Source organism: Chelonia mydas, chromosome 7, assembly GCF_015237465.2.
Source record: "Chelonia mydas isolate rCheMyd1 chromosome 7, rCheMyd1.pri.v2, whole genome shotgun sequence".
Classification (NCBI taxonomy): domain Eukaryota; kingdom Metazoa; phylum Chordata; order Testudines; family Cheloniidae; genus Chelonia; species Chelonia mydas.
The window spans coordinates 72,122,305-72,142,019 of record NC_057853.1 but is presented as its reverse complement, the minus strand read 5'-3'; the positions used below and the strand labels follow the sequence as shown (position 1 = coordinate 72,142,019).

At 40.5% G+C, this 19,715-nt stretch overlaps 1 protein-coding gene across 5 annotated transcripts in view; it reads right to left on the bottom strand.

Moving 5' to 3' along the window:
- GRID1 (glutamate ionotropic receptor delta type subunit 1) overlaps positions 1 to 19,715 on the bottom strand; it is a 799,624-nt gene that overhangs the window by 748,370 nt on the left and 31,539 nt on the right. The gene's annotated exons all lie outside the window — the stretch shown is intronic.

Genomic DNA, 19,715 nt, shown 5'->3' with positions numbered 1-19,715 from the left:
GGCCCTTGAGCAATTTTGCCTGATTGACCACTCTGACAACCACGCAGCGTGATCAATCAAGCAAAGCTGCTGTAGCTCAGGTGCGCCCATAGGCTGCCCTGTGACTGGGCAAGCACAGGTGCAAGTATTCATTCCTGACAATCTCTTATGCCCTCCTTTTACTTCTACTTTCATTGTGTTTGGAAGGTAACACCTGAGGCCAATTTTATGCTCATAGACATTTTGCCTTTCTTGATCTAATGAACAAGGCTTGTAGGGGTTTCCAGTACAGCATGGGAATGGAAACTTTTTAAAAGAGGTTTCAAATTAGGGTTTGTAAAACATCTGCTGTGCACGCAAACCTAGATTTTGGGGCTAAAGTAGTTGACTGTATAACTCTAATCATTGCCTAATATGGACCCAATCCTGAAAACACTTTGCACATGAGTAGATTTCAATAAGACGGCTCATGCAAGTAAAGTTACTTATGTGCATAAGTATGTTCAAGATTTAGTCCTAAACAAACATGTGAACTTTTAAGTTAAGCAAAAAAGTTGCAATATGAAGTTATTAATGACCGCCCCGCCTCCCCCCCCCCCCAAAAAATTGGGGACATTTCAACTTATTCTATATTTCAGTCAGTGATTGGGGCAAGGTCTCAGAATGAGACTGAACACAGCATAGCGTGCAAAGCAAACTTATTTCCCAGTAGTAGAGTAGACAAAACATGAATATAATTAATGACTGTATGATAAGCATCATGTGCTTTGCACACTTATGGTATAAAAAGTTTGTAGGAATTATAAAACCTGCACATTTCTATTATTTACAGAACCATTTGCTTCTTCCTTTCTCCCCAGCACAAAGTGTCCTTTTCCTCAGTCCTTTCTGTGCACGCAATAACGAATATGACTTTGGTTTAGATGGTGCTTTTCCTATTGAATGCATCTTACAAAAACACTTTGCAGGTTACTAAATGAATTTGTTAATGGTAGTGCAGTTACCATGTGGACAGTTACTATGAACTCAACCATAGTGCTCTGGAGCTAAGCAAGTAATTTTCAGCTAATAATTTATTCAACAAATTTCACCTCTTTCTGTTTGTGAATTGTCTGTGGACACCTCACAATTCTCAGGCTTACTAGGTACTTGGCATTACTTTGCTGAAGCATTTCTGTGACTAATTCTTGGCCTGTATCTCATCTTAAAGCAGGTGATTATAAATATGTGCTACTCCCCATTCAAACTCTGCTGGTTAGTTCTGACTGGACAGATAGGCCACATGGCACATTTCTGTTCTCCGGTTGATGACTCAAATATGCAAGGTCCAAGAAGCAGTCTAACCCCAGTTCAGGAAAGCACTCAAGCATAGGCTTAAACTTGAGTATATGAGCAGTCCCACTGATGCTAATGGGACTATTATGAAGGTACTTCATTGCTTTGCTGGATCAGAATACTGCATGCTCAGTACTTTGCAGGATTGAGCCCTAAAGGAGCACAACTCTTAGAGTGTTGTTTCTAATTTAAAAGCTCATATATTCAAAATTTGCTGCCTGTGCATATTCTCCAAACCTGTTGAGAGTTTCCCTCTGCTAACACTGTTCACGAGAATATTTGCAAGACACTAACAAAAGGGGCCTGAACAGAGTTAAAGCAATTAATTTAAATACTTGATCAAATAATTATGATTTTTTTTTGGCAACTCTGCAGCAAACACATATCCTTGGAAATTAGAATCTGTTTTATTGAGTGAGAACATTGGCTCATAAACCAAGATCATCGCTTACTCTTTTTTATTTCCACTTGAACATTCACCAGTGATCTGCAGAACGGTCTTTCTCCTCCTCTTCACCCTCCCAGCCTAGCTCTGATTCTACTTCAGCATTTGCACTGTAAGAGACTTCGTCCAGGTGTACGATTAGATCTTACACCATTTGATCCAGAAGTGAGAATCCTGTTAAGTGTGTCATAACCAAGATATACTGATAATATGATGACTGTGACACTACAACTGTTTGGCTTGAACAACTAACTTCTCTAGCAAATACTGTTCAATGGAACAGTTTGTGTGTGGAAGAGGTTGTGCGTTCTAAGCTACACTGCACAATAGGCAGTCTTAATAAACAGCAATAAGCATATAAATAAAAATAGGATTCTGAACAATCAGGCAATAACAACAGAGACTAACAATAGAGTCTATGAGCTAGTATTGCCTACTATCTTAGTATTTAAATTTAGAACTGTAGTTTGAAGTTTAAAAAGTGACTAATTAATTTCTATGAATCAACCTGGAAGTACAACCTGCTTCCAGCAAAGAAGCACATGAATGGTCTTTGCATGTCCAGGAGCGCATGCTACATTCCTGAGCACACTTCAAGAAACCTTGTTAAAAGACATGAACAAGAGGGAAAGATGCAAGAGGTTAATGGGAGTCAACTGAACATAAAATGTTTCACTTGCCAGTATTTTAACCTGAAACCAATAGTTAAGTAAACCTGTCATCTTCCCTTTAAGTGATGTACATACAATATCATTTATATTAGTTTTCCCTTGCGTATAATATAGCTGTTCATAAGGGAATTCGGTGGAACTTAGAGGCTTGTAACTCCTCGCTTAAAATGTATTGGAGACAGAGCTCTAGTCATAAAACCTTACAGGACATTTATGTGCGATCTCCTACTAGGTTTACTTTCATGAACTGCACAAAAGAAGAAAGGTTAATGTACTTTAGATATTTCATTCTAAAGAGAGATTTTGAACATTTTTAAAGATGGTGGCAGTTAAACCCAGTTTACCTATGACAATGACAAGTCTGCACTGGGGAGGAAAGAACACATTGAAACTTCAACTTCACATCAGACTACACATCTCCCAGATACATACAACTACCCAGTTAGGGTAGGTCTACACTGCAGCTGGGAGTCCCAGCCCAGATAGACAGACACTCTCCCTGTTCAAGCTAGTGTGCTAAAAATGGCAGTGTGGACGGTGCAGCACAGATGGCAGCACAGGCTAGCCACCTGAGCTCAGACCCAGGAGGTCAGGTGGGCTTGTATTCAGATAGCTAGCCCATGCCATCACCCATTCTGCAACATCCACAATGCTATTTTTTGCATGGTAGCTCAAGGAGAACTAGCACATATCTGTCTACCCACATTGGGAGTAGAGTGACCAGATGAAACGTAGAAAATATTGGGACGCATGGGGGAAGCAAAAAAAAAAAGCAGCCGGAATTGACGAAGCAAAAAAAAAGGGGGGGGGGGGGCGGAGTTGACGAAGCGGAAATAAAACCAAAAAAACCACCAGACAAATGGCATCCCGACCATGCATTGGTCGGGAAGCGGGACAAAGACCTAAAAATCAGGACAGTCCCCTTGCAGCTCCAATAAAGCCATTTCAGTTCTCAGAATTACATGATGCTGCACCATTAATGGCTGAGAACTGCAGAGACTGGTCTGAGAATCTCAAGGGCCTTATGGGAGTCTTTAAAAACCTTATTTCTGAGGTTAGCATACAAGGAAGAGGTCTTCGTTTTTCACCTCTTCTGGTTACAGACTAGAAAAATATCTTTCAAGAGGCATCACAGGCATCACAGGCTCAGTAACACAAATATTCAAGCAAGATGTCGAAGATTTCACATGTGGGGCAAATGGGGAAAATGTCAGACCTTTATTTCAAATTTGAAAATCATTGTACAAGTTAATATATACAGGTAGACTAACTATTCACTTCTTTTAACAGCATTTAACCTCACCGGGAACTGGGAACTGGGTGAGGTAACTAGGACTCAGACGGTATTTTACTAGTATACTTAAAAATATCAGAGTCTAACTATGGTGTACATAGCACACACTAAAATGGGATAGCTGCTGACAAACTATTAATGAAGTTTTATTACCAAGTCTATACTGCATTGCCCAATCCTCAATGAAATATCACAGTAAAAAACTTTAAAGATAAGGACAGTCTCATCTGAGGTACTAAGAACTTTGCCCCTAGTATGGTAGTGATTCTGGAGATTTTACATAGGACCTACGTGAATATCTATCTTTATCAAGTTTTCTCTGTTTACTTACATTGCTAGAAATCAATTTTTAAAAGTGTTGCTTTATGTATACCTTTTGCGCCTGATTCTAATGTAAGTGATGAGGACCTACATTGACTGAGATCAGCTACAATAGTGTAAAAGTGATGTGAAGCAAACAGCATGCAGAAATCTGCTGAGAGCACAAGGACACTACATTTTCCCCAAAATGGGGTATGAAAAAATTTCTAACACTTCATTTTCTATGGTGTTTTAAATCCCAAAGATCTTAAAAAGCCACCACACACTCAAACTCTCATCTGCTTTTGCTCTGAGACTTATCTTCCAAATGACAGAGTATCATAGTGTAACAGATAGTGCTTGAGCATAACCCAGCCAGGTATATATTAGCGCCCCTTTTCCTGGCATGAATTGAAATATTTGTGCAAAGTATCCTTTCAATGGATTATATGCTTTTAATGCCGAATAAGGGCCTTGTACGTCAAATACACAGCACTGTGACACAATTACACACTAACGAATAAACACCACTCTTCACACAGTATCTGCTGTTGGACCAGAAGCTTGGTCTCCTGAATTAAAACACTATAATGTATCTCTCTGCTTACCAATTATGTACATAAGGCAAACAATTCTTACATCAGCAGCAATTCCAAGTCAGTAAAACCGAATCAGTGCCACTGTTTAACCAGTCTCAGGAAGGTATTTGCATTTAAGCATGTACAACTTAATTTTTATATCATTATTACCTAACAGAAAAGGGCACTTACTGAAATCATCAAGGATCTGCTTGCAAATGAATACAAGTTAGAAGGGATATTTGTTGGCATCTCTATATTTGGTTTCTGTAATATTCACTGCATAAACAAGATTTACATAGTTCACTTATTCCAATTCTACTCAGTAGAAGTAATGGCTATTTAGAAAACTGAATTCTCACAATCTTTGATCGGTTCCTCAGAATTATCTCCAGCAGTTGATCACCAGCCTCTTTCATCAGGAACAAAGAATAATCACCCTAGCCCTACTCCACCCCTAAACACTTAAAGCTTAACCTCCTAAAAGTGAGATCCTGGGAGAACAGAAAGAATCCGGAGTAGGAACCAATTTCTCTCTTTTTTCATCTTGGACTAGAAGACTAAGAACCAATACTACAGGATGTAAACTGGAAATTATTAATCTGTTGCATGGAAAACTCTCCTCAAAAACATGGTCAGAGGCTGGTAACATCTGGGCCTGATTCTCCTTTCATCCCACTGTTAATCAGGAGTTTTAAAAAAAATCTATGGGGAAAGTGGGGAGAGGAGGAATCATATCCCGTGGGGACACAGTCAGTGCTTCTTAACTGTTGAATGGAGTTTAGATACCATGAGGGTGGGAGCATTAGAATCAGCAGGTGTTCTGCATGCTTACCATGACAATGAAGGGTTCCTCCATTTCAAATTCTCAGAATTTTGCTCTTCTGGGTACAGACAGTAACAAGCAATAACAGATGTACAGTGTTTATGCAACTAGTATCAGGACTGCAACCTCACTAACAGTATAAAAACACTGAAAAATTCACTCCATTAGTCACTAGAATGCACATTTACCATCTATTTTTTATACTACTGAAGCCATAGTCAATTGGTAATTTAAAAGGCTCTTAATGAAATGAATGCAGCCCCAATCATATTCTCCTCTTCAATTAAAAATGTTAAAAAAGCATAATCTAGTTTAACCATAATTTGGCTCCAGTAAGCAATCTTTGTTGAAAGTAATTCTGTGAATTATGAACCTAAGGAGAACAAAATAGGCTCTTACCGTAGCTCAAGTAAAAGGTGCCTTGCAACTTCTCCGGACCTAGCACATGACATCCTCCAACTCTTCTCTGTGCCAGTATTTATTTACATTATACAGCCAGATTTTGTGGCCAGTCTCCAGCATGCATCGTCCTTTGGATTCAATGGAAATCATGCATGGGCAGCTGAGGGCTGAATTGGTCTCTAAGGGTTTATTCACTTCACATTAATGTTAATCCCATATGCAAGTCCATCAGGAGGAAAACTGTACAATATATTCATGGTTTATAAAATCAGACCAGTCTCTGTTTCTGTTCAGGTACTCTGTAATATCAAAAGCAAGTTCTGCAAAATTATAATTTACTTAAATTAACTTCAAACACACACTTTTACATAAAAGAGACAGATTCTGAAATAAAAATGGATTTTTTCAAATATTTTTTGCCCTCTATCTATTGCGGGTAATATCCTCTTCAAAGTCTGAAGTGAATTCTTTGTCCCTGTTTTGTCCTTTTTGCAGTCTCAAGAATATTGATTTTATCTTCACTTTGTGAATGGATCTGAAATTACTAAGGCTATTTTTTGTTGAATAACTTCAACTTATATAGCCTCCCATCCGCCAGTACATACTTGCACAGGCATGCTGTCTGTCTATTGTATTTGCTTCACTCTGGCAATTACTGCTGCAAGGCCAGCAGGAGGAGGCTCAAAACATTGTGTTCTGCATAAAAGAATCCTATCTTTTGTTGTTTTGTTTTTATCCAAAGAGAATTTTCCCTGGGAATAATTTTGATGTTCTAAAAACATTGGGCCTGATTCAGATACCCTTCCTTCTGCTGAGTAATGCCCTATTCCAGGAGTAGCTCCATTACTTTCTATAGCCATATAATAAAAAGAAAACAAGGAAAGAAGAAGTGGGCTACAATTGCCAGGCATCAGGATTTTGTCCGGAATACCCGGTTGAAAAGGGACTCTGGCAACTCTGGTCCACACAGCTGACCAGGCCCTGTGCCAGCATGTCCATCCAGCTCCTAGGTGGAGGGACGGCCATGGGGCCTCTGCACACTGGCCCTGCCCACAGGCACACCCTGAACACCGGCTCCACAGTTCCAACTGGCCAGGAAATGTGGCCAATGGGAGCTGTGGAGGTGGCACCTGCAGAAAGGGCAGTGCCCAGAGCCCCCTGGCCACCCCTTCGCTTAGGAGCTGAAGGGACATGCTGCCGCTTCCCAGGAGCCACCTGGCTTTCCTCTGTCCCTGGGAAATGCCGGGACCACCTGAGATAAGTGCTGCCCGGAGCCCGCACCCCGAACCCCTTCTGTCAAGGTTCCTTCCCAACTCTGAACTCTAGGGTATAGATGTGGGGACCTGCATGAAAGACCCCCTAAGCTTATTCTTACCAGCTTAGGTTAAAACTTCCCCAAGGTACAAACTATTTTACCTTTTGTCCCCGGACTTTATTTCTGCCACCACCAAGCGTCTAACAAATATATAACAGGGAAAGAGCCCACTTGGAAACGTCTTTCCTCCCAAAATCCCCTCAAGCACTACATCCCCTTTCCTGGGAAAGGCTTGATAAAAATCCTCACCAATTTGTATAGGTGAACACAGACCCAAACCCTTGGATCTTAAGAACAATGAAAAAGCAATCAGGTTCTTAACAGAAGAATTTTAATTAAAGAAAAGGTAAAAGAATCACCTCTGTAATCAGGATGGTGAATACCTTACAGGGTAATTAGATTCAAAACATAGAGATTCCCTCTAGGCAAAACCTTAAATTACAAAAAGACACAAAAACAGGAATATACATCCCATTCAGCACAACTTATTTACCAGCCATTTAAACAAAACAGAAATCTAATGCATTTCTAGCTAGCTTACTTACTAAGTTCTAAGACTCCATTCCTTTTCTGTTCCTGGCAAAAGCATCACACACACAGACAGACTCTTTGTACCCCCCCCCCTCAGATTTTAAAGTATCTTGTCTCCTCATTGGTCATTTTGGTCAGGTGCCAGCGAGGTTATCTTAGCTTCTTAACCCTTTACAGGTAAAAGGACTTTGCCTCTGGCCAGGAGGGATTTTATAGCACTGTATGCAGAAAGGTGGTTACCCTTCCATTTATATTTATGACACCCTCCCATGCCCCAACCCCTTGCCCCAGCCCAGAGCCCCCTCCCGCACTCTGAACCCCTTGTTCCCAGCCCAGAGCCCTTCCTGCACCCCAAACCCCTCATCCCCAGCCCCACCCCAGAGCCTGGACCCCAAACCAGAGCCCGCACCCCCCTGCACCCCAAGCCCCTGCTCCAGCCTGGTGAAAATGAGCGAGTGAGTGAGATTTGGGGAGAGCGAGCAACAGAGGGAGGGAGGATGGAGTGAGCGTGGAGTGGGGCCTCGGGGAGCGGCGGGACAGAGGGCAGGGCAAGGGTGTTCAATTTTCTGCAGGTAGAAAGTTGGCAACTGTAAGTGGGACCACTAACCACTGAAGATGGGTTGGAGATTAAAAATAATCTAGGCATAGCCCAACACCTCAACAAATACTTTGCCTCTGTTTTTAATAAGTTTAATGAAGAGCTTAGAGATAGTGGCAGGGTAGCTAGTGGGAATGAGGATATGGAGGTAGAAATTACCACATCTGAGGGAGAAGTCAAACTCAAACAGTTTAATGCAGGGGTTCTCAAACTGGGGGTTGGGGTCATAAGATTATTACATGGGGGGGGGGGTCATAAGCTGTCAGCCTCCACCCCAAACCCCACTTCGACTCCAGCATTTATAATGGTGTTAAATATATAAAAAACTGTTTTTAATTTATAAGGGGGGGATTGTACTCAGAGGCTTGCTATGTAAATCAGAGGGGCCCAGATAATTTCCATCCAAGAATATTAAAAGAACTGGCACATGAAATTGCAACCCCAATAGTAAGGATTTTTAATGATTCTGTAAACTTGAGGATCATTCCTTATGACTGAAGAATTACTCATATAGTTCCTATTTTTAAGAAAGGGGAAAAAGATAATCTGGGAAACTACAGGCCTGTTAGTTTGAGACCTCAACTGTATGCAAGGTCTTGGAACAAATTTGAAAGAAAGTAGTTAAGGACATGGAGGTGAACAGTAATTAGGATAAAATCCAACATGGTTTTACAAAAGGTCGATCATGCCAGACCAATCTGATCTCCGTCTTTGAGAAGATAACTGATTTTTTTGACAAACGAAATGCAGTAGATCTAATCTACCTGGATTTCAGTAAGGCATTTGATACAGTTCTACATGGGAAATTATTAGTTACATTGGAGAAGATGGGGATTAATATGAGAACTGAATGGTGGATAAGGAACTGGTTAAAAGGGAGATTACAGTGGGTCATACTGAAAGATAAACTGTCAGGCTGCAGAGAGGTTACTAATGGATCGGTCTTGGGATCCAATCTTATTTAACCAATCTTATTTAACATTTGTATTACTGATCTTGGCACAAAAAGTGGGAAAGTGCTAATAACATTTGTGGATGACACAAAGTTGGGAGGTATTGACAATACGGAGGAGGACTGGAATATCATACAAGATGATCCGGATGACCTTGTAAACTGGAGTGATGGAAATGGGATGAAATGTAATAGTGCAAAGTGTAAGGTCATGCATTCAGGGACAAAAGAAGAATTTTTGCTGTAAGCTGGGGATATATCAGTTAAAAGTGACAGAGGAGGAGAAAGACGTGGGTATATTGGTTGATCACAGGATGACTGTGAGCAGTCAATGTGATGCAGCTGTGAAAAAGGCTAAAGCAGTCCTAGGATGCATTGGGCAACGTATTTCCAGTAGAAACAGGGAAGTGTTAGTATCATTATACAAGGCACTAGTGAGACCTCATCTGGACTACTGTGTGTAATTCTGGTCTCCCATGTTTAAAAAATATTAATTCAAACTGGAACACGTGCAGAGAAGAGCTACTAGAATGGTCTGAGGAACGGAAAATCTACCTTATGAGAGGAGACTTAAAGATCTTGGCTTGCTTAGTCATATCAAACGAAGGCTGGGGGGAGATATGATTGCTCTCTAGAAATACATCAGAGGGATAAATACCACAGAGCAGATAAGTTATAAGTTAAGTACTAACGTGGACACAAGAACAAATGGAAATAAACTGGCCATCAACAAGTTTAGACTTGAAATTAAATGGGTTCTAACCATCAGAGGAGTTAAGTTCTGAAACAGCCTTCCAAGGGGAGCAGTGGGGGCCAAAAACTTAACTGGCTTCAAGACTGAGCTTGATAAGTTTATGGAGATGATTGTATGCTGAAACTTCCTACAATGGCATGTAGCCGATCTGCGACTGCTATCAGCAATGACTGGTGATTGGACACTAGATGGGGAGGGCTCTTAGTTACTACAGAGAATTCTTTCCCAGGTGTCTGGCTAGTAGGTCTTGCCCACATGCTCAGGGTCTAACTGATCACCATATTTGGGGTCAGGAAGAGATTTTCCCTCATGTCATATGGGCAGAGACCCCGGGAAGTTTTCTTGTTTCTCTGCAGCAAAGGGCACAAGTCACTTGCAGGTTTAAACTAGTGTAAATGGTGGATTCTCTGTAACTTGAAGTCTTTATATCATTATTTGAGAACTTCAGTAACTCAGCCAGATGATAGGGGTCTATTAAAGGAGTGGGTGGGTGAGGTTCTGTGGCCTACAATGTGCAGGAGGTCAAATTAGATGATCATGACGGTCCTTTCTGACCTTAAAATCTGTGACTCTATGAGTCTCAATAGAACACCTCCCGGATTAAAGTATTACTCACATCAGAAAAGACATCAGAATCTGGCCCATCAACAGCATCCTTCTATACAGTAAATGTTTTCAACTAAAAAAAAAATAAGTCACACACTGAATTATGCAATCGCTGTCAATTAGAAAAAGTCCCGTACTTTGGCCAACCTTTGACCAACCTTTCCATAGATAAAAAACCAACAGCCACAACAAATGAAAGTTGTAACCAAAATCTCCTGATACATTACAGACCAAATCATTCTCACCTCACACACACAATCCTGTTGAGGTCAATGGGAAATTTTGCATAACTAAAAGTATGAAGGATATAGCTTTAAGTGGCAACACAGAAAGGTAAATTAGTTCACTGCTCTTCACTATAGAGAAGTGGTACAGGATGTATCGGGAGGTTTTCCCAGTAGTTATTGCAAATGCAACATGTAAAAGTAATTTTTATTACATTTACATTTATTCACATACAGTATGAGACATTGCAGTTATTTTCCAATTTAAAATATAGAGAAATTCTGTAGTATGTCAATCACTGCACTGCTGTGAATCAAACATTGACTTTTTAGTGGCAATTGCAGCAGATAATTTTCTAGTTAGGTATGTAGTGAGTCTGACATCTATTTCAAACTAGCACTGGTTACTAAAACTAAATTAGTAAGCCCACTGTCTTATGAAACAGCGTATCACTCTGCCACAGATAGCTGGCTTCCATTAATTCCTCCCGTCTTATGATGATGCATTCTGCATGGATGTAGATGTGGATCATTTTAATAGTACACTGTGCATTTTTTCCTCTCTTCACACCCAGTTTGTACCTCCTCTGAAGACCTGAGTCAATACAGAAAACATTGGCAGGCTGCTGCCCCTCCCCTTCAGGCTGCCTCCAAAGAGATCGGTCAATATACAAAATCCTCTAATAGGAGAGAACACTACAGCTAACATTTCTAAAGGCAACTTGGTACTCATATAAGTCAAACTTTAAACTCTCAGACCATCCTAATTCTTCAGTTCCTGTTTCCACTTGGTTTCTCTATATTTCATTTGTTTATGCTCCTTATTAATAACTAAGAAAGGTGAATTAAAGTGCTTCTCTGGGGAATAGAAACCTGAATTGGAAATCAGTGGGTTAAAAGCTTTGGAGCGGTTCAGTATAGTTGGAAGCTTGTAATCAGTTCTGAGTCTCCAACAACCTGCTTCCTAATTAGAAAGTGACCTGAATAGGAGAACATTCCACGCTTATCTTCAGATTTATAAGATTAAATTGAAACCTGAGGCTTTGTGAAAACCAACACAATTGACAAACTGAATCCCTGCTTTTGTAAGCTCAACTGCAGTATTATAGCACCAATTAGGAGAAATGTGTAACCTGAAGAGAATGTTATACTGACCAGTTCTGCCCTAAACCTTTCTGAATTAAATCAAATCAAATAAAAACTCTAAGCACTCACAAGCATATCACCTTTTGTCAATTTGTCCCCAGGTCTCAGAGATATTAGTGCAACTGGGCAAACCAGAAAGGAAGCCAGTAAGCATAGCATGACATTGCAAAATTGCTATATAAAGTGGTTTTTCAGCTCAAGCAAGATAGAACAGACTGGCATTGGTCTGTCAATAACTTACAAATGAGAGAGTGGAATTAATATTAAGAGAAAGTTACAGGAATTGTATGAACTTTGTCTCTTCAGACTCACATATGAGACAAACAGTGAGCTGGGACACCTTCAGCCCAGACAATTAATATGCCAAGGCAAGGCCATTAGCCTGGGACAAAGGGCAGACGGTGCTGGGAGTACTTATTTAGAAATAGGAAATGAAAGGTATACAGAGAAAAGGAACATAAACTGTTTATCCAAACGGATGATTACAATAGTGAAGGACTTTGAAAAACATACAATGGATATGGCATGTGCCATAAACAGTAAATATCTTTTCTCTGTAGCGTCACTGGTATATGCTCCTTTGGCTCCATCAGCAATAGGAATTTTAGCAACAAACTGTCACTGGTCTAGTGAAACCTACAGTAGCACTAGTGTTTGGTTTGGGTTTTGGTTTTCTTTGTTTTGTTTTGTTTTTGTTAAAATACCCTAGTTTAGACAAAGCCTTTGGGACAAAAGGGTCTGATAGTACACCAGGGACATCAAAGAAATGAGAGGTTTCAGAGTAGCAGCCGTGTTAGTCTGTATTGGCAAAAAGAGAAGGAGTACTAGTGGCACCTGAGAGACTAACCAATTTATTAGAGCATAAGCTTTCGTGAGCTACAGCTCACTTCATCGGATGCATCGGATGTATCCGATGAAGTGAGCTGTAGCTCACGAAAGCTTATGCTCAAATAAATTGGTTAGTCTCTCAGGTGCCACTAGTACTCCTTTTCTTTTTTTAAAGAAATAAGAGAAGTCTAAGTCTCAGAAGTGGAGGACAGAATCTATCTCTAGACTACAGGCTGTGTCTGATCAGTAGCCCTGCTAAGAGGGTCAGAGAGAAAGTGACAAGTTAGACAGAGAGGGTATATGCTCTAGGAATAGGAGATAATGATTTTTTTCCTCTAACAACACGAACAGTACCTATTTAGGCTACCTTTTGCAGTGTGTTGGACTAGATATGTCCATGAGAACAGAATTTAAGGGCATAAGATGACAACCCAGGCCAAGTGTGCAACTACAGATGAATCTTCTACACTGCTAGAGCCAGTGTTCAAAGTAATCTGTGTGTAGAGGAAAGAGGAAGGATAAAGTCCTTCACAAGACGTAAGAGGACCTCATTCTATGGAAATTTTTTGGTAAGTATCTGCCAAGTGGGTCTGTCAGATACATTCCAAAGGAGAGAAAACTGCTTCTCACAAGCAACACTAAATAAAGAATTTAATAAAATAAGACTAAAACTCATGTCTGGAAGAGATTGTCTGGCAATACAAAGAGACAGAAAAGAGCTTAGGGAAGAATAAAAATCCCATAACCACAGTTCAATATAAAAAACAGTTAGGGCTTATCTGCCTGGTATATCATCCTGAGCTGGAGTAGGTAGGTGAACCTAAGGATATGGGACAAATCTTACTGGTGTGTTGTGCTAGCAGGAACGGTAGAACGCTTTTAGCCTTTGCAACTCTGAGAGTGTTTAAAACACACCCTTCTCCACAGAGCATTGTCTGGGAGTGGATTGATGGATTAGACATAAAGAGGGGCGGGGCAAGAGAGTGATCACTTTATGGTTCATGGGAAGATAAAAATGTCCAAAGAATGAGGGGAAAGATTATTACAACTTAAGCGGCTACAATTTCCATTTTGTATTCAGCAGGGCACTGGTCAGCTCCTGCATTGCTTTTGTGTGCTCGTTTGTTTGCCAAGCTCATAACAAGGTCCACGCAGGGAAAAAGTAATTGTTTGGGAGGAATGAGTCTTTAGAAGGATCAAAAGGAGGAGAATCCTATTACGGTAACAGCACACTGTCTGCAGAGAAATACCCTTCTGAAAACCTGGCCTGCAGAAACGGAGGAGGGGAGAGTTCATCTCCTTCATCATAACTCCCGTTACCTATAATTGCAGTTACACAGACATAAGAGGTAAAGAAGCCCAAGCAGTCTAACTACCGTCAGACAGGCATGGGGAGTGACCAAAAACAGTTCCAAAAAATTGCAAAGTTTTCTGTCAATATAATCCAGCCAACTCTTAACAGCTATGAAATGTAGAAGTGTTTAATACTCCTGTTAGCCCTCTCTGCTTGCTCTGCAGATCATATAAGTCAAAAGTCTGTTTGCCCCTGCATTGTGATTACTCTGCAGCAACTGCTCTTCTGACAAACATGATTTTCACAGTAAATGCATATTCTTTTTCTCTGAAGATGTCATTAGAATGCCCTGTTGCCTGTTTGGAAAGAAGTATGCTGGGATGTTCTGTTAACATGTACTTACTTATCCATTATTAGTTTTGGCCTTAAGACCCTTATAGCTTATCCACCACGCCTATCACCAGGATATCTGAGTGTCTCACAAATTATTCAGAATCAACATTCTCTCTCTCTCTCCCTTTCTCATAGGCACGGAAAAACTGCCTGCTTTGATTATAGCTTTTCTCTTCTCTTTCAGTTGAGGATTTTTTTTTATGCTTGCTTGGTTTTAATTGTAAAAAATGTATCGAAGCAAAAGATAATTGAAGAAATGAGTTCAGCATCGGGGGCATTACCCAAAGCCCATTAAAATCAATGGGTAGACTCCAAATGATTTTGGTGGGCTTTTAATGAGGCCCTTATTTCTGAAATTGGTAAGGTCCATTGTCATTACTGTCTCTTGTCCTAGTGAGTTCCACAGACATCTCCTGAGTCTTCACTGTTGGTCATCAGTGCCACTAGAACGTAGCTGAGACCAATTTTATGAAGGATTTTTAATATTAAAAGCAGACACCTTGAATTTCACTCTGTATTAAATGGGTACAGTGAGCAAGACAAAAATGATGTGCTTAGGGAAGCTAGCAGCGTTTGGTATAAAAGGTGGAGGACAGAGAATCTAGAATGTCAAGACTACTTTGTATAGTATGCGTCATTTATAGCTGATTTCTCCTCTCAATCTATGGAGGCTTTCTGATGTTGCATTTGCTTATTAAAATCAATACAAAGATTATTTTAAAACAGAGATCCTAAGTGTTTGGATGGAATGAATGATGAACTGGTAGAAAAAACAGAATAACCATAGGAAATTCTGATGTTTCAACATTTGTTTTTGTTCCAAATTGGGATAGAAAGTCCAAATATAGAAATTTTCACAGAAAACACCTATTTGGAAATATCAGAATTAAACTATGACATTTTCTGTCAAAATGTCTCAACACCATTTTTCAGTTTGATTTTCTCAAATCAAAGAACATTGTTGACATCAGTATTTTCCAACGGGAAATTTTTTTGGTCAGAAAACATTGAACAGCTCTAATAATTAGCACCACAATGAACAACTTATGATCACAACAAGATTTCACCTCCCTGCCTGAGTATGCAGGAGATTTTTAACCTCTCTGTAAAAGAAAGAAAACTGACACGTTATAAGGCAACATACTGTGCTCCCCATACTACGGCTACTACTTCTGGAAAAGGTCTGCCACCGAGAAACCAGGTTACAAACAGGTTAGGGGGCAGGAATTACTGCTATTTCTATAGCCAAACTAATGCAGAATTGGATTTGTGTTCCTTCCCCAGGTATAAGTACCTAGCAGCACTATTCCAAAGGAGCGGAACTGCCAGGAAGCCAGGCGGCAAAGAGCAGCTATGGGTGCAGAAAGCCTCTGCCCAGACGAGCCTCATCTCCTATTAATGCCTGTTTATCCACCAGGTTAGAGACGGGTCTCACCCTTCTCCAGGTGTGTACCTGACACGTTAAGCCACCTCAACCTTAGCTTACAGTGCTCTGGACTTCAACACCTGCAAAAGGAAGAGATTCATCTCAGAAAAATCAGCATTAGTCATTTTCACCTCTTCACCTACTTGCCCTTCTCAAGAGATGTTTTTCTAAACAGAGTGGAACCTTATAGACTGACAAATTTTGAAGCCACACCATTCATGCTGATTTAATATTTTCTGAAGTGTGCCCCATATGCAACAGAAAACATTCCTGGTTCAACAAAATAAATTCAGTTCCTTCCCAATTTTCTAAGAGAATAACTGAGTATTTAATGTTTACTTACAAAACCCACAAGGACAGGTTAATAACATGAAACACTTTGCTTACTCCTTTGGAAAATTGGCATAAAGTGAATTTATTTAACTAAAACAGAGCATTTTGTAAGCCACCCTTTTCATGTGGAATTACAGATTTCAAAGGGGCTACCATTTCATGCTAGCACACACACACACACACACACAATGTATCATTATTATTACACACATTTCTAAAATGTCCATCTCCCCTTTGAGTCTTTGGATAACATTTACTGCTTAATCTGAACAGTAGAAATGAAAGATGTGTTGAGAGGCATATGGAGCCAGTCTAGGGACTATAATGGAAGCCTATTTGTGACTATAATGTTCGTTGCTACAAAAATAACAAAACAAGAATGTTGCACTCGTTTGAAATATATCTGTTCCAGCAATCTAGCCATGATGATACACTGAGGAAAAAAATCTTATGAGAAGTATCAGCCCTAAATAATTAATGCAAGCTACAGAGAGAGCGATGATACATGAGATCCTAAATCACAAATGATGTCAAAAAGATACACATGTATGCTTTTCAGATCTGCATGGCCTGCATCAGTTCTAAATGGACTGCAGTCTAAGGTGCCACAAGTACTCCTTTTCTTTTTGCGAATACAGACTAACACGGCTGTTACTCTGAAGTCTGACCCAGTATATTAGTCACATTTGCACACATCTAATGTGAAAGCAAAAGAAAGCAAGAAACGGTATTAAGAGCAGAAAGGAGAGCAAGTGATGTTTATAGCTAGGTTCCCCAGCCTGGGGAGAGCTGCCAGACTTCTCCATGGGGAGTTATGCCCATCCTTATCGCTTGTTACAGGCAGCTGCCAAATGCTGGCTGCCCTTTTGCTCACCCTCCCCTAGGTGGTAGTAAATTACATTCCTTCGTGGAGGCTTCCTGCGGGCACTGTAGCAACAGGCAGCCTGTAGCACAGCTGCAGGTATTTAAAAAAAAAAAACAGACAAAAAAACACATGACCTGGAGATCAGCTGGCAGAGAAGGGGGACAGAGGTAAGATTACTGTGGGGAGAGGCAGGACTTAGAGGAGAGGTGGGCAAGAGAAGGGAGAGGAATAAACAACAATGAATAACACAGCAAAGTCAGAAAAACTGAAAAAACAAATAGAGAATGAGCAAGACCGGCAACAGACAGAATGGGAGGTGGGAAAACAGATGAGATGTAGAAAACACTTCATAGCACAGTACAAAGATGTGGGGACTGTGGGGGAGGCTAAGAAGAACCAGGCATCAATCCATCCCGAGAGGAGAGCTCCAACCCAGAAAGACTAGGAAGTACTGATTTACAGAATACAAAGTGAGTAGGCGCTGGGAAATAGTTAGTCACATACTGAGAAATGGGAGGAAGGAGTTGGGGTGATGTTGGCAAAAGAAGAAACAATAACATGATCGAAATAAAGAAATTTGCTTCCTAGGGCAGCAGAGGTACAGATCATAATGAGATCTGAAGGGAGATAAACTCAGGGACTGAGGAAGCCAGCAATGCATTCTGGCAGCTATCAAAGATGTGTACCAAATGAAGATCAGTTTAAAAAGTAAACTGAAACTGTGCAGTTTTAATTTATTCTTTTGGGGAGATTCAGGCAGCTATTGAGGGCCAAACTCTGCCCTTATGTAAACAGATCAGATCTCTCTTGAAGTCAGAGAAGAACAAGAGGGAGAGGTTGCGGTAAAACAGGGGGATGATTCAGGAGAATTTCAAAGGTGGGTGGATTGGACAGGGATTGTTCGTAATCAAATGACAGCAGCCGGCCACCCACAAGGAGATTTACAGGATAGCTAACCCACTGTTTGTATTATATAAATACCATCCGTCTGAGAGCCTGCCTTTCTCTGGCACTCAGCAGGCTTTCTGACTAATAAAGATCTAAACCGAGTGGTTGACCACAGGGAAACATAAGAAAAGGCAGGTGGCAAAGGAGCATAGCAGAGATATTATTAATGGGAAAGGTGAGATGATAGGCACCACCTGTATTTAAACCATAATTATTCTGCTGAACACAGTGATCCGAGTGTTGCTGTCCCTGGCTCTGTTTCTCTGGCTTGCTATTTATTTTCAATGTTTACGTAAACAAATCTAGTGCTACTGGTTATGAATAATACAATCAAAACAACAATCGTAGTAATTCTTTCTTCCTACCATTTTCCAGCAACAGACTGGCAACAGACTTCAACAGATAACCTTCCCAAGACGCTATTTCATTTGCTAGGTCATGTTGAATGCTATCAATTCCTTTTCAGAATCAAGATCTGGTGGAGGAAAAATTAAATAAAGCCATCGAGGAAGAGAGGCTAAGAAAAGAAAAAGTTTGGCACAAAACCACAGAAGGGTAATAAAAGGGCGGGCATTCCCAGCCAGCTCTTTATCTCCAGTTGATGTGCCCTCAGTGCAACTGAAGGACTTGTGCATATCCACTCCTGGGACTGCAACCTTTTATTTTTGAGGCAGAGGTGCCATGTAGCCCTTTATTCCAGGGCAGGAGGAGAGAAGAAACACACTGGAGGTTCTTTTAGAGAAAACATGAACCTTTTTTATAAAATGCTTAAGAAATCAAAATCCCTAGCAACGGTATGCCACTTTATCATGCCTAGGAGCTATACAACCTCTTACTAATTAATCCTCGCGATGCCCATCAAGAAGGTAGGGCAGAAAGCATTATGTTTATAGCTACAAAACAATCATGATGATATTTGTGCACTGCTAGATAATCAAACACACTCTAATATGTTTAAAATATAATTCAATTTTTAAAAATTCAGATTGACTGAAAAGCAACTCGGTGGGCTGCTTACAGTAAATAAAGATTGATATATTTAAACTCCCCTTGACAAGTTCAAAACTTGTAACTATTCTGAGCAATCAATGCATTTGCATATTTCTGTCTCTGAAACATTTAGACTGTAACAAACTTTGACGTTGCTAAAATGACAAAGAGTACATGTGAAGTAAGTGGGTAATGGTATTGCCTTGCCTTTCACTGTTCATCTAAATCCTTCTTGATAAAAGCCCTTTTAGATTCACTCACAGTGAACTGACAGTTGTTATGTAAAACATAGAGGAGATTTATTCTGAGCAGGAATCCTGGGGTAAGCAAACTCCTCCTTTTTCCCAGTAGATGGACTCTAAAGCATTGTCATTCCCAACTATTGGGGGAGATGAGAAAAATTCACTGTCCTGCAATACTATTCTTTTTACTAGATCTCCCACTCCCATCGATGAGGATCTGAAAACGCTTTGCAGGTCACCCCCCAGAGTTCCTTCAGAAACATTCCCACAGGTGGGAGGGCGGTGAAGGGGCTGCAGAGTGAGAATATATGAAGAAATGGCCTTCCAGTTTTCACAGACTCATGTTGCCCCTTCTGAGTCCCCCCTACAACTGCTCAGTAGCAGCCATGACGGGGACGCCACAGAAGTCAATGCTGCTTGAAGCACCATTAACTCCTGAT